The following is a 13,836-nucleotide window of genomic DNA, read 5'->3' on the forward strand; positions in this document are numbered from 1 at the left end:
TTTCTAATCTACAGGCCAAAAATGGGAATGTGTGGGTCTGAGCAGAGCCTGAGTCTCACTCATATCTTCTGGGTCACCCCTCTGATGACCCAAGCTCCTACCTGACTTAGAAAAGGTGGTCAGTAGCTTGGAAAGGAAGGCATTAGGAATACATTCAAACTGATGTCTTCCCAGAATCCCCGAGATAAGTGCTTCTGCAAACCCTATTGTACTCCACCACTGAAGACAGAGAATTTAGAGCAAAACCACAATTCCCAGAAATATGTTAAACTAAATAAATGTTAAACTAAAGAAGGAACATTTAAAATGAAAAAGAAAAATAGCTTTATGATTCACCCAAACAACTAGAGGGAAAGTGTAAAAAGAAAATTCTATAGACTTTGCATTATTGTCATTTACATTTGTTTAGGTTCTGATAATCCATCTCTGAATGTGGCAGGGCTATGTCTTACATGTATGTCTTAAATCTGTATCAGATTTTGCTTAATACTTTTAATATGGCTGTTGGTTTCTGATTTAAACCTAAGCAGTCACTTTATTTCTTGAAACACTAAAATTTGGCTGATAATTTCTGATACAACACTTTTAAGTTATTTATTTGTAATATGACCAAAAAAATTAGAAATGTTATCCAAGGACTTGTTTGTGCTCAGAGACCTCATTTCATCCTTTCATCCCATCAGCCACACTTGAGTGACTTTATGACACAAAAGACAACATTTACCTGGAACTTTCTAACATCCTTCTATTTCCATCAGGAATTGAAAAAGTCACTTGCAATGAAGAATATGTAGAAATTTAAGCAATTTGAGATTTCTTACATTTTTAATGTTTGAACTGACACTTCTGTATATAAATAAAATCTCAAGATATACTGATTGAAAAGGATATTGTATGACTTGGAGTCAAATATTTCATCACCCTAGAGAACAACAGGTTGTAAAAGTGGCCTGTCTCAGTGTTCATGGTTATGAGGAGGTCACAAGCTGCTTTTGGGTCCCCCAGCCATCAAATAACCACAAAGCTATTTTCAGGCACTCATTTAAATTTGAAAAAGCTGGAGCATTTTAATTGTTCTCAAAAGGGCAGGTTTCTCTTTTGACCAGAAAGAAAATCCAAGGCTTTCACTGGAGACCCAAGCAGGACAATGCATCCCAGAGAGCTCCCACTTTGGGGAAGAGTCAGAGCAGAAGAAAGTAAAGTCTGCCCAGAAGAGAACCGAGCAGAGCAAGATTGTCAATTACCCAGAACACTAGTGACTTGACCAGTGTGATGGGGTCCGGGACAAGGACAAAGGCAAGGCAGCTTAAAACTACAGGGAGAGCCCAAGTCCAAAAAGAAAGACCAGAGCAGGAAAACGGGTAAGCACCATGGACAGCTCTAACTGAGCCTTCTTCCCGGGCAGGCAGCACCATCTTGTCCAGCTCAGGCCTTCTCCAGCAAAGGCACTGAGATCCTCTCTGTGGCTCTCAGGAGCAAGTGCTGGCCCACAACGGAAGCCCTCCTCCTCCACCAGACGTCCTCAGGTGCCACAATCCAGGCCTGAATGTGAGGCCAGAGGTTCCTCTTTGCCCCTGATCAGCACCAGTCCTCTCCAGGGCTCAGTTGCTGGCTAGGCCCACACAGTTGCAGAAGGTATAGAAAGCTGAAGAAATCACAATATGAAGAGCAGATAAAAGAAAGTCAAAAGGAAAAACATCAAATTATTTTTCCTACTGTAAAATAAGCTCTCTAAGGGGAATGGCTTCTTTCTTCTCCCTCCTTACAATCTAAGCCCTTTTAAATATCATGCTTTTGTGTACAGCAGCATCAGGCGTGAGATCTCTAGGAGAAACAAGAACATCAGGAAATCCACAGGTCTACCTTGAGGTGTTAGATCCTATTAATACTTCCCACCCTAATCTGCTGAAATCCCGAATCCAAATTGCTTCTTCTCACCTAGCACAAGAGCCAACCAGGACATTTAGGACCCTGTGCCACAGGCTTCTTTTAAGCCTGGTGATCCTGCCCTAAGCCCTCCGTTCTACATGCTGCAGTTAGTTTTCATCTCTCTCAGAGATCACCACACCACAGAGTCTGCAATGCCCGCTCCATCAGCCTCCTACCCACCCTTCCCTGGTTGACTCCTACCCTACTTAGGAGTCACTTTCCGAGGAAGGTTGTCTTGGTAGGTGCACCAGTTAGGTGCTCTGTATTTAAACATACAGGGTCACATTTATTTATGTATAGTACATAATGGCTATTTCATTGATAATCTCCCCAGTCTGATATAAGTAAGAATTATACCTTGCTCTCTGTCCTCTTCCAAGCCCCTTTCATTTTACTAGGCAAACAGGTGTTCATCTTTATTGAAGGAATCAATCCCTCGGGCCGCCAAGTGTAGCTTTCTCTTCTAACACAATAATGGTATTATTTTGTCAATGTTCCGCAGGCGTAAAACGCCACTGTATCTGGCCTATAATTAGAGGCAAAATGGAGAATGTGGGGTGTTCCTGTAGTAGCTAAAGCCCATCTGTTGCTATGGTAGCTGGATGCCATCATAAGCAGAATTCCTCCAACCACAGCACATTCTATTACTGAGAAAAGTCCTACCCAATGCCATGTCTTTATAGCACCTTGCCTGCTTTAACTGATCTCACAATGGTCTACAGAGCTATTGTATACCTTGAAAGCCCTTGGAAAACTCCCAGTATATAACAGATATGCCACAACACATTGACTTTGAAAAGATAATGTTTTGTGTACCAAAGGGGCTTTATTTATTTAGAATTACTTCTTTCATTTTAGAGTCATTGTAACACAGATTGTTGCCCTCAACAGCAGGGTATTTTTTACTTGAAGCACATTGTTAAAATGTTTTTACACAAGATCCTCCGTGATTTATTGCATTATCTCCTTTGTCCAAGGATTCAGTTCAATGTTTAACCCAATTTAAAGCATAGGTAGAATTTTTCGAGAAGCTTTGTGATGATCTCACTACAAATCCCCGCATAATTTTTTGTTTGCCTCTCTAGCCTTGGAGCCATCTTCAAAGTTATTAAAGAAAACCAAATGGCAAGATAGAGTTTGCTGACCTTTAGTGGGTAGTATCCTCCATTTTCACTGAGGATGCCTAAGGATGCAGGAGTTGACGGCTCAGTTTAGAATCATCATTACCATAAACACAAGTCCAAAATAAAGTCAACTTGAGTGAACAGGAATCTGAGATGGCAAAATCTGACCTTGGTACAGAAGTCTGTACCAGTGTGAATCAAATGGCTTTTTCCTTCTCTGTTTTAGAATGAATGTGCTGTCTATAAATGAACTCTTACTTATAAAATAATCAGCTTTTGTGAGGTATCTGTAATATTTAAGTTCTCATTAATCAATAGCACATGGTCTCGTCTGACTCTCCCTGTACTTTGGTACTTTGGAGATAGAGGCGAGAAGTCACAGGGTCCAGGACATGGACAAAGGCAAGACAGCTTATAACTACAGGAAGAGCCTGTCTCCAAAAAAAGAGCACAGCAGGCTTCAATGGGCACGTACACTGTCACAGAGAGATGATTAAAAGAAAAGAAAAAAATTATCTAATCAAGTTTTGCATCACACAGGAATCTTAAGAAAGGAAGACCCAAAGCTCCCGGGAAAGCTCATGTTTACACTTAGGCAGGATGAAGAGTAAACAGTGGGAGTGTGATTGTTAAAGACAGTCTGACCTAAATAAATAATAAAAGAGAGAGAGAGAGAGAGAGAGAGAGAGAGAGAGAGAGAGAGAATCTGGGCTAATGACACTATGTAGGAGGCAGCAAGGGCCACCTGTGCAGGTTCCTCTTGGCTTCTAGGAGTGGGGCAGGATGCTGTCACATGAGGGTCCATGACATCCCTAGGGGGAAGGAGATCATAGGAGTGGGGCAGGATGCTGTCACATGAGGGTCCATGACATCCTTTGGGGGAAGGAGATCAGAGGATTTCCTTGTGGACAACCTTGCACAGAGGGGTGAGGGTAAGATCACAGTGATTTCTTGCTTCTACAGTTCTCTCAATTTCTCAAAATATGCCAAGCCTCCGTATTTGGGAGTAACATCTTCTGCACCCTGACACACGTGATCATAATGAATAACACTGTGAGACCCTAAAGCTCCCATGCACCCCTGCTTAGCAGTTCTCAGCACACTAGCACACTCAGCACGTCCACACTGACAGCCCTCAACTGCGCTGCCAACTCCCCGTCTTGCTTTCTGTCCAGTCCCTGCCTTCCCCAGGGCCAGAGTGCTCTCTTCCAAATGCACATGCAGCTGTGCCACGCTACAAGCCTTGACACAGCGGAAAGGCAGACCTGAGCACGGCCTGGAGCCCTCCCCACCCAGCCCTCACTTCCTGCTCCAGCAGTGCCTCCGGCTCTCTCCTCCCTGAGGGAGGGGCACACACACCTGCTGCTCCAAGGCTGCCACACAGGGCTCTGCTTCCTGGGCTCTTTCTCCAGGCCCCTGTCTGTCCCACACCGGCTCACCCTCACTCCCAACTTGAACACTGCCTTATCTGAGAGCCATGTCCCGCCCTGAGGCACCACAGTAGCCCCACCACAGGAGTTCGCAAAAGCATGCACCTTCCTGGGGAATTTGTCATGGTTTCAATTTTACGCCAGCTGCGTGACTGGTTGTCCTTCTGCCCACTCAACCATAAGCCCCCAGGGCTTCAGGGCTATATCTGTGGTCTATGCACTGAACGCCCAACACCTGGTACACAGTAGGTGCTCAGAAATATTTCTTACATAAAAGAAGGAAGAGAAACAGGAAAGCAGGAAGCAAGGGAGATAGGAAAGAAGGGATGGAGGGAGGAAAGAGAGAAGGAAGCCACATAGACTAGGGGAAAGAACCCACATGTGCTAGTGTGTCACTCAGTGACGCTCAGGCTCAGGGTGTACTTGATGAGCACTGGAGGGGGTTGGTATTCCATGTCAACAGGCAGCTCGAGGGATGGCCCTTGCCAAGGTCAGTTTATCCCTGATCAAGGGTCTCCTCATGGTGAGTCAGTCCCAGTGAAGCCAGAATTAGGTAGTCAGTATAGACAGGTAAACTGAGTCAGGTCGGATCAAGGAGGCCAATTTGAGTGAGTCCAGGAAGTTGGAGACTGTCCCCTGAGGGATCGAAATGCCTTCAGAGCCCTTCCTCCACCCTGTCAAGATAACCCGCCCTGCTCCAACCTGTGGCTAAGGTAACCTTTCCCAAAATGTCCCTCCCTACAGGGAGTTATAAAGTTGTTAGTTAGTGCCCAGGGCTGCCCCATCTGGCCCTTCCCCCTGTCCATCTGCTTCTCACCCTTTGGCCACCCACTGAGCATCTCCTGGGCCAAGTTACATGCACAGGAAGGAGAGAGGTCAGGGGAAGAGGCAGGAGAATACAGGAAGCCTGGGATATAAAAAGGCAGAACACCCTCACTTCTGGGGACACCAGGATGCCAGTATGGCCCCCTTCTCCCCCCTGGGAAAAGTCTGTGTTACCCCTTTTAAAGTGAACCCTGCTTTATACACTTGCCTCGGCTTCTCTAGTGTCGACATGTGGGGAGCAGGACTCCGCACTGATAACCGGTGGTATCACCTGTCTCCAGCCACAGCCTCCACCTGCGCTCTCCCAGGTCTTCCTCCACCCCAGGCTGACATTTGGGCACTCAGTTGACCAACAGCCCCATCAGTATCACTGACCTCTTGGCTCTGATATCTGGCCACCTCAGGCAACCACAGGGATGACGCTGTGGTTTAGTGGCTTCCGCTGTGGAATCAGTGTCCTCATTCAAATAAACCACTGCAAACAACAGAACACACTATATTAAATGGCAAAATATCAAGTTACTGTGATAAAAACAAGTTAATGCACACAGGTGTCTCAGAGCAGCGCTTGGCATGGAGCCAGCACCCAATAAACGTCAGCTGCTCCCTTGTGCACACGGCCTGCAGGGGGTCTGTTCCTCTGAAGGCCCCTGCCTTCTGGTGGGAAGTCTGAACTCCCTTCTGAACTCAGGCAGAACGCTGACTGACACATGTACTCTGTTAAATGAGACCCTCCTGTGGGGGGGCTTCACCACTGTCCCTGGCACCATGCAGGATAAAGCGCATGTCCCCCAAGGTGCTAGCTGGGCTGCTTTAGCTCTTTCTGAACCTCTTGGTGGAGGGATACAGCACCTGCTTTGTTTGGGGGGAGGCCCTGTGGGGCTGGGCAAATGTTTTCCTTAACCTGCACAATACCCTCCGTCTTCATCAGTGACATGCACTTCCTGAGGTCAAGGGTCACCTCACATCATTTCCCCCCAGCACTCAAGGTGCTTAGTGTGGGATCAGTCCATGAGAGCACAGCAAGTTCACCAGGAGCAGGGGTGGCACCTGTCCCACCGCACAGCTTTCTTCACCCCACTGCATTTGAGGTGTCTGCTCCTGTTACGCCGGCCATGGCTTTTCCTCCCATAGGCTGACCCTGTGAGCCCACAGACCTAACCAACTCTGGATTGCACTAGAACACTCCATCCTCAGCGTGTGCCCGGCCTCCCTGGCTCCTCGTCCTGCAGCACTCCTACCTCCACACTGGGTCCTGCTCTCTCGCTTCTGGCCTCCAGCTGAAGAGGTGGAGATGGAATTGGAATCACTTCCTGCAAAGAAGTTTATTTTCTACCTCTAACTGTGAATCCAGGTGTAGACACAATGCTTAGGGAAAAAAGAAGAAAGAAATGGACTTTATTTTCAAGTCACTGAAAGTAAATTTATCAACTATAATTTTCAGATACAGTCACAAAAGTTCTCCTATCATCAGGGGAAATTATGGATTTAAATAGTTTCAGGGACACAGTAAAAGTAGGCAGCTTTACTCTGAGGCAATGCACCTCCCAAATATGGATGAAATAAGACAGGTAGGCTAAGTATATGGCACTTAAATACTCAATAAGTGCTCATTATTTACTGGTGCTTAGTAGATACCATATAAATTAATAAATAAAACAAATGTACGATCAAACGTCACATGGTGCTAAAGCATTACAGGTGATGTGTGTATGTTGGGGGGGGGGGTCATTGTTTATAAAAAAAGGGGAAATATTCTTTAAAAATGTTTATATATCTCAGGTTAGAAAATACATGTTTGCCCATGTAAAATTTAAACATATTTCAGAAGGATCTGAAGCAACTCATGTTTAAAAGTTCAAGTTCAAGCCACCTGATAAAGAAGGCGGGGTCAGCACCTTCCTAAACACAGGCAATAACTCAAAGGTCAGTGAAAGAGACAGGAGCACTCCGTGAAGTGATGGTGACCTGAGCTGTGTGTAGCAAAGGCTCCTCACACACAGGATGGAAATCACAGCCTTAGACGACACGCACCAGACCTCACCAAGGCCAGGCTTTTGGTGACCTGAGATAGGGACACGCACTCACTCAGGGGGTCACTTGAGATTTATTTGGCCTCTTGGCTCTGATATCTGGCCACCTCAGGCAACCACAGGGATGACGCTGTGGTTTAGTGGCTTCCGTTGTGGAATCAGTGTCCTCATTCAATAAACCACTGCAAACAACAGAACACACTATATTAAATGGCAAAATATCAAGTTACTGTGATAACTTGGGAAGCAGTCCTATAACAGTGAACAGCAGCCGAAAGAGGAATTAAAAAACAAACAACAACAAAAAAAAAAAAACATGAGTGTCATCACAGACAAGAGCAATGAAGAGCAAGCCAAGGCCTCAAAGTGAGTGAGGGCGGTAGAAATGGAACCACATGTCAGACTCAAAAGGTCAGGTCCGGGCGCTGGAACCAGTCTTTATCAAAAATGGTCTCCATTTATTCTTATGCATGCAGTTACCATATGTATGCTGCATATGAAATTATTCATGCACATGAATTATGTGCATATGTACATTACGTCTGTGTAGTTAATGAGATACTCAATACCACTGGGGGAAATGAGAAACTAATAGTTAAAAATCATGGGATAGACTAAAATGCTCACGAAATAGCAACACTCCACAGAGCAAGAGGGTCGATCCCACTTACTAGGAAGTCTGCAAGTAGCTTCACATTCGCTTGCTTGCATCATAGTCAGGCAGAGTTTGTGGGTGAGTCATTAAAATCGAAAAGGAGGCAATTTAAATCATTTGCCTAACATTTTACCTAGTATTTAGAAATTTCCTTCTTCAAGGAGTTACTGGCCTAAAATATAATCATACTCCTTAGCTAAAGTCTTACTTGTCATCCACTTTCCCATCAGTCTCCAGGGGACTTCTGATTACATTAGGTTGACTTTGGCAGTTGAAATAGTCTCTTAAATTGTCAGAATTCCTGGGAAGCAAGACTTACAGTTCATTTCTGAGGAATAAAAGGCTTGTGTCTTAAATATAGGTTATGAAAACAGGAGAGAAGAGCTCTTACTTAGGTTCTGGGTTATTGTAAGCACTAAGCAAGGACCTTGATTAGTGCCTACTAAGAACTTTCTGCTGTGGGATGTCCTGGAGGCCATGCCAGGCAACCAGGAGAATAAATATCAATGCCTTAACAATCACTATGTTACAGGATTAAAACCTGTGGGTCCAAATCTCCATTCATACCTGGATTGTGGACCTATTGTGGATTCTGTTCTTTTTAATAATCGAAAAGAACATACAGGAAAGAGATTTCCAGAATATTGGCATGAAGAGGACTGTGTAGCTTCCTTCCTGTGGAACAACTGGGATTGGTGAAATTTATCTTTAAAAGAACATTTTAAATCTCTGGAAATTTCCCTCAGGGCCTAGAGCAAATAGAAAAGCATTTGTTCAAGAGAATCTACTTAATCTCAACAAGAACAGCCAGTCTGCATGTGAGCCAAAAACCAGCTCTGCAAAACGGGACTCTACTCCTAGAGGCGCTGGAGAGACAAAGGGCAACCTCTACCCCAGCTTCCAGTGGAGGGCATCACCTCCCACAGGGCCCCATGAAACCTGAAGCAAAACCTGGAAAAGAGGAGGGAAAGACATCAGATTCAACAATAGCAATGGAGATTGCAGTACCCGCCTTGCAATAATGGAGGGATAGCCAGGCAGAAGCTTTGAGAGTAACCTGAAGACTGGAACAATACCATGGATCCACTAGGACTGACAGTTGGACCCACCACCCAAACAACAGAATGCTCCTTCCTTTCAATGATTGAAAAGAACATATAGGAAAGAGATTTCCAGAATATCGGTATGAAGAGGACTGTGTAACCGGAGAAAGTTCCCCAAGGAAACCATATAGCAGCCATGACACTATCACCAAAAGGCTTAAAGGATGAAAATCATACAAACTATGTTCTCTGAGCAGGGCACAGTGGCACACGCCTGTAATCCCAGCGGCTTGGGAGGCTGAGGCAGGAGGATTGTGAGTTCAAAGCCAGCCTCAGCAATGGTGAGGCACTGAGAAACTCAGTGAGACCCTGTCTCTAAATAAAATAGAAAATAAGGCTTGGGATGTGGCTCAGTGGTTGAGTGCCCCTGAGTTCAATCTCCAGTACCAAAAAAATAATAATAATAAAAAGCAAACTATGTTCTCTGACCATATTGGAATGAAGTTAGAAGTGTAGGAAATATACCAACATGAGAAAAATGAACACATTTTTTTGGAGTGATGAAAATGTTCCAAAACTGATTGTGGTAAATTTTTGCACAACTCTGAATATGCTAAAAATCATCAACGTACATACTCTAAACATATGTAGCATGTGAATTAAATCTAAATAAAGTTGTTTATAAAATAGAACATACAAACACATGCACACACAACAACTACAGCAGTATAAGTAACTATGTGAAAGGCAAAACTTATAAAATAAAAAAAGGGAAATTTTATTTTCTTCAAAAAAATTTCTTTGTAAGCCCCTTTGTGTATTCAGAAGGATTCTATTATATAACATCACATGACATTACACAAGTTTCCTCTACCTAATGTGCCCTGAATGTTTGTTAAAATCGAGACAATCTTAAATAAGATTCATTCTCATCTGAGTTCATTTTATTCATCCTTTTCAATGACCTTATCCACCAGCAGGGTAACTGGAGAGCCCTGGATACATCTGGGGTCTAGGTGAGGTGCCCCAATAACTTCAAGGAATGTAGAAAGTGCTTCTAAGTTGCAGAGGGCAAGACATTCTCTACATCTGAGAAACTCTTATTAATCTGTAAGCCTGTTACTCCTTAGCTATGGTAGTAACTGCAGAGCAAATTAAAGTATCATTTTTTGCATTTTCTCCTATCAGTGTTTTTAAGATTATCATAAAATTTAAGCAGAAATCTATTCACAAATAAAATCTACACAGCCATGTTTAAATCTCTCCCAGAAAAAGGCTCACTAAGTACCAAGCTGTTTCCATTGAAATTCCTTAAAATGTCAGTCACAGCAGACAGAAAGCATACAGCCATGATGCAGCAGCTGCCACTTATTGAATGTGCGCTGACCTGGCACTGGGCTCAGCACTTTCCACACATTATCTCATTTAATCCTCAAGGCATCTTGACAAAGTATGTATCAGCAGGATCCCTACTCTCCAGTTGAAGACACCGAAAGCAGAGAGGAAAAGCAATTTATCCACGGCCAACACTTTGTCCCAGATCAAAAGTGGGCTTTCCTGCAGGGCAACAGCTGTACCTGTTATTAAAACACTGAAGTAGCTGCTTACGGGTAGGGCAATGGATGCCTCTCAGCCCTCCCCAGTGCTCCTTCCCACCTCCCTGGCTACCCTGGCATTTCCCAAAGCCCAGGGCTCGTGACTTGGACCCTGCCCCACCTCTACATTCTGGTTGTGTCCATGTCCCTGCATTACTGGTTGTCAAATGTTTTAATGTCACCCCCACCTGTGGGCCTCCAAAGTCCACATACCTGTATACACTGTCCCCACAGACCTCCAAAGGACACGGAAGAGTCGAAGATGGAGGCAAGTCAGACGGCAGCGCAGGCCTGACCTCCGGGCCCGGTCTTACTCACAGGTCCCCCATGATGATGGTTCTGTAGCCGGACCCCAGGCCTTACTCTCACCCAGCTCAAATTCAGTGTGCCACCTAGTGCAGCCGCTCCCTTCTCTCCTGCAATAGTGGAGCCAACAGAAGCCTGGAGACGACTTTGGAATTAAGACATCAGAAAAACCACTCTCATGAAGGTAACCACTCTCATGAAGGTGACTCCTCTCCAAAATTGCCATGATCACCAGGTACTTAGAGAGCTCTTCTCTTACGACTAAGCGATGGAGACCTTTCTCCTTTCCTTCCAAGGATCAGGTGAAATAGGTTAACTTGGCCCTCACTGTAAGACTGAAAGGTGAGGACCAGGCAGGGTGAGCAGCATCCCTGAATCACTCTGGAGCTAAAGAACCTGATCCCAAGTTGGCTAACCCTGCTGTCCTTCTGATTTGGCTGACATCAAGAAAGGAAAGTCATACATACCTCAAATACTCAGGTCCAAGAAATGTTTTGCATTGAAGTAAACAATTGAGAAAAAAATAGAATTCTTTTGTTAATTTAGCTGCAAATTGTCTCTCTTGCTTTCTTTGTTTTCTTCTAGATAATACATTTAGTATCATAAATGGATAAGAAAAATGTACAGTAAGAACAGTAGAGACTCAAGGTTAAAATGAGCAAACACAGATGCCTGGGAAGTCTTCCACAAACACTCAAGCCCAGAAGGTTTCATGGTCATTAAAAGCAAGTCACTAAGTAGCTCAATGTGACCCTCTGGCAACCCTGTGCATTGGACCCGGCACACGGGTTATTTCCAGGGAAGTGCAGAGGATCCTAAGGCTGGAGAGGAGATGGTTTGCTCAGGAACATCTACCTGCTACACTGGTGGGGCAGGACAGGGGCATTCCTGGGGAGGACACTGGAAGGGAATTCGAAGGTTAAAGCCAGGGCCATCCTGTCCAATCAGCTGCCACCTGCACCCCACAGGGGTCTCCACTGGGAAAGACCCACCTTTCCAGACCCCTCTGTCTGTGGTTCTTTCCATCACGCCCCAGGGGCCTCCAGGATCCTCCCCTTCCTCCTAGGAGTTTGCATTCCACATGCCCACAGAAGGGGCATTTTGGACTCCACCCAGCCCACCAAGACCCTGGGGTTTGACTGTCCGGCTATGGGCAGTCTGCATGGTTCCACTTTCACTGCACCCTAGTCCAGGGCCAGAACTCCTGCTTGCCTCCCACAGTACGGGGGTCTCCACCAGGGGAACCAGAGCCCCTCTGTGCAGGCGCCCCACCACCCTGGCTTCTTCGGGAAGCATCACCTCCAGGCTGGTGTGAAGTGCGCGTGTTGCAGGGTCTGGACCACAAAGGCTGTGTCGCCTGTTGATTTTACTGAGCAGAGGTGCCAAGGTAGACCAGGTGCCGATCTTTGTCTTTGATCTCCCAAAAGCATTTGAAGGCTAATTTAAACATCAAGAGTAGATAAGGTGCACAGAATGCTTTCCAACTTCTGCCGACCACTATGATTTTTTTTTTAATTAAATCAGGTGTTGCACCTGAATTCACAGCTAGGATTAACTGGCCTCCCCTCCTCAAATTCTTTAAATCTCTTAGAAAACTCTAAGCTGTTTAAACCTTTAAATCAAAACAGTGTTGACTTTTAAATACCTAAAGCTAGAATAAGCTCTGAAGAATTTAGAAAAACCTCTGGCAGCACATAGCTTAGGCTTAGTTCTCATCGAATCCTCCGAGTTTTTCACTAAATTATCAACTTGTTCTTTTTCCAGAGACTTTGTAATACATTTCCTGGATAAAAACTAAACCTTAAGTTCAGGTTTATTGAAGATTGTATACAAATATTCAACAAACGCACACAAACACAAGAATTTAATCAAGTTCAAATTCTTAGGTTGTGTTCTTAATGATAAATTTCTACCATGATTCTACAGCATTTATATACATACTTAATATTTTTAAACCGTAATTGTGCACAGACTCAAGTGTGAGCAATAAATATCACATTAGCTTTTGTTTCAGTCATCCTGGTCAAAATAAGATTATGAAATAATTACCAAGACATTAATGTTTCTTTTTCAAATGATCTCTTTGGGATAACTAATAATTTAATGTTATATTTTGATCTTCTTTTATTCTCAGCCATTTGGACGAAAATATTTCTTTCATAACATAGAAATCATTCCATTGTTCTGTTCTCAAAACCATTACACACCTTTTCTGTTTCTGAATGCTTAAAACAGTGCCTGGCTTGGAATAGGTGTTTAATATATAAAGTAAACAAGGTTAAAGGATTGGTCCTTTTTGAGATCAAATATGAATCTCTTTCAACCAAAACAATAATAAAAGAGCTTCAAATCACTTTTCTGATGCGTACATAATAAACAACTTTTAAATAAAATTTGTAAGTGAGAGGTTTACCACATGATGTGATGAGTTATATAAGGGTAAAATGTTACTATCGTCAAGCAGATTAGCATAAACTACATCTATATAGGAAAAAAGTGCATTTAGATATATGCCAATTTAAGGGATGTGTCAATAAGTCAAAACAATTTTTTTACAATTATTATTTGCTTTAAATTTTTTAAACTTCAAGCAAGGAAAAACCACTCCTGCTTGGAGTGAGCAGGTTAGCAGATGCCAGGTAAGTGAGGGGGCTGCACTTCAGCAATGAAGGGGGGGTCTCTTCCAACAGGGGTCTCTACCAATGGTAGTCACATTGGTTTTTAAAGTGGGAGCTGCTTTTACACAACCCAGCACTGCATTTTAACACCCACCAGTAAGGATAGGCGTGTCCAGCTGGTGCCCCTAATCTAACACCGCAGTGGCCTCCTGATTAGTGGAAAAGAATCCGGGCTTGGGGGTGTCAGTTCTGGGGCTGAGTCTGGCTTTCTTTTTTTT

Source organism: Marmota monax, unplaced genomic scaffold, assembly GCF_021218885.2.
Source record: "Marmota monax isolate L192 unplaced genomic scaffold, Marmota_monax_Labrador192_F-V1.1 WCK01_AAM20220418_F8-fsc00060, whole genome shotgun sequence".
Lineage (NCBI taxonomy): Eukaryota > Metazoa > Chordata > Mammalia > Rodentia > Sciuridae > Marmota > Marmota monax.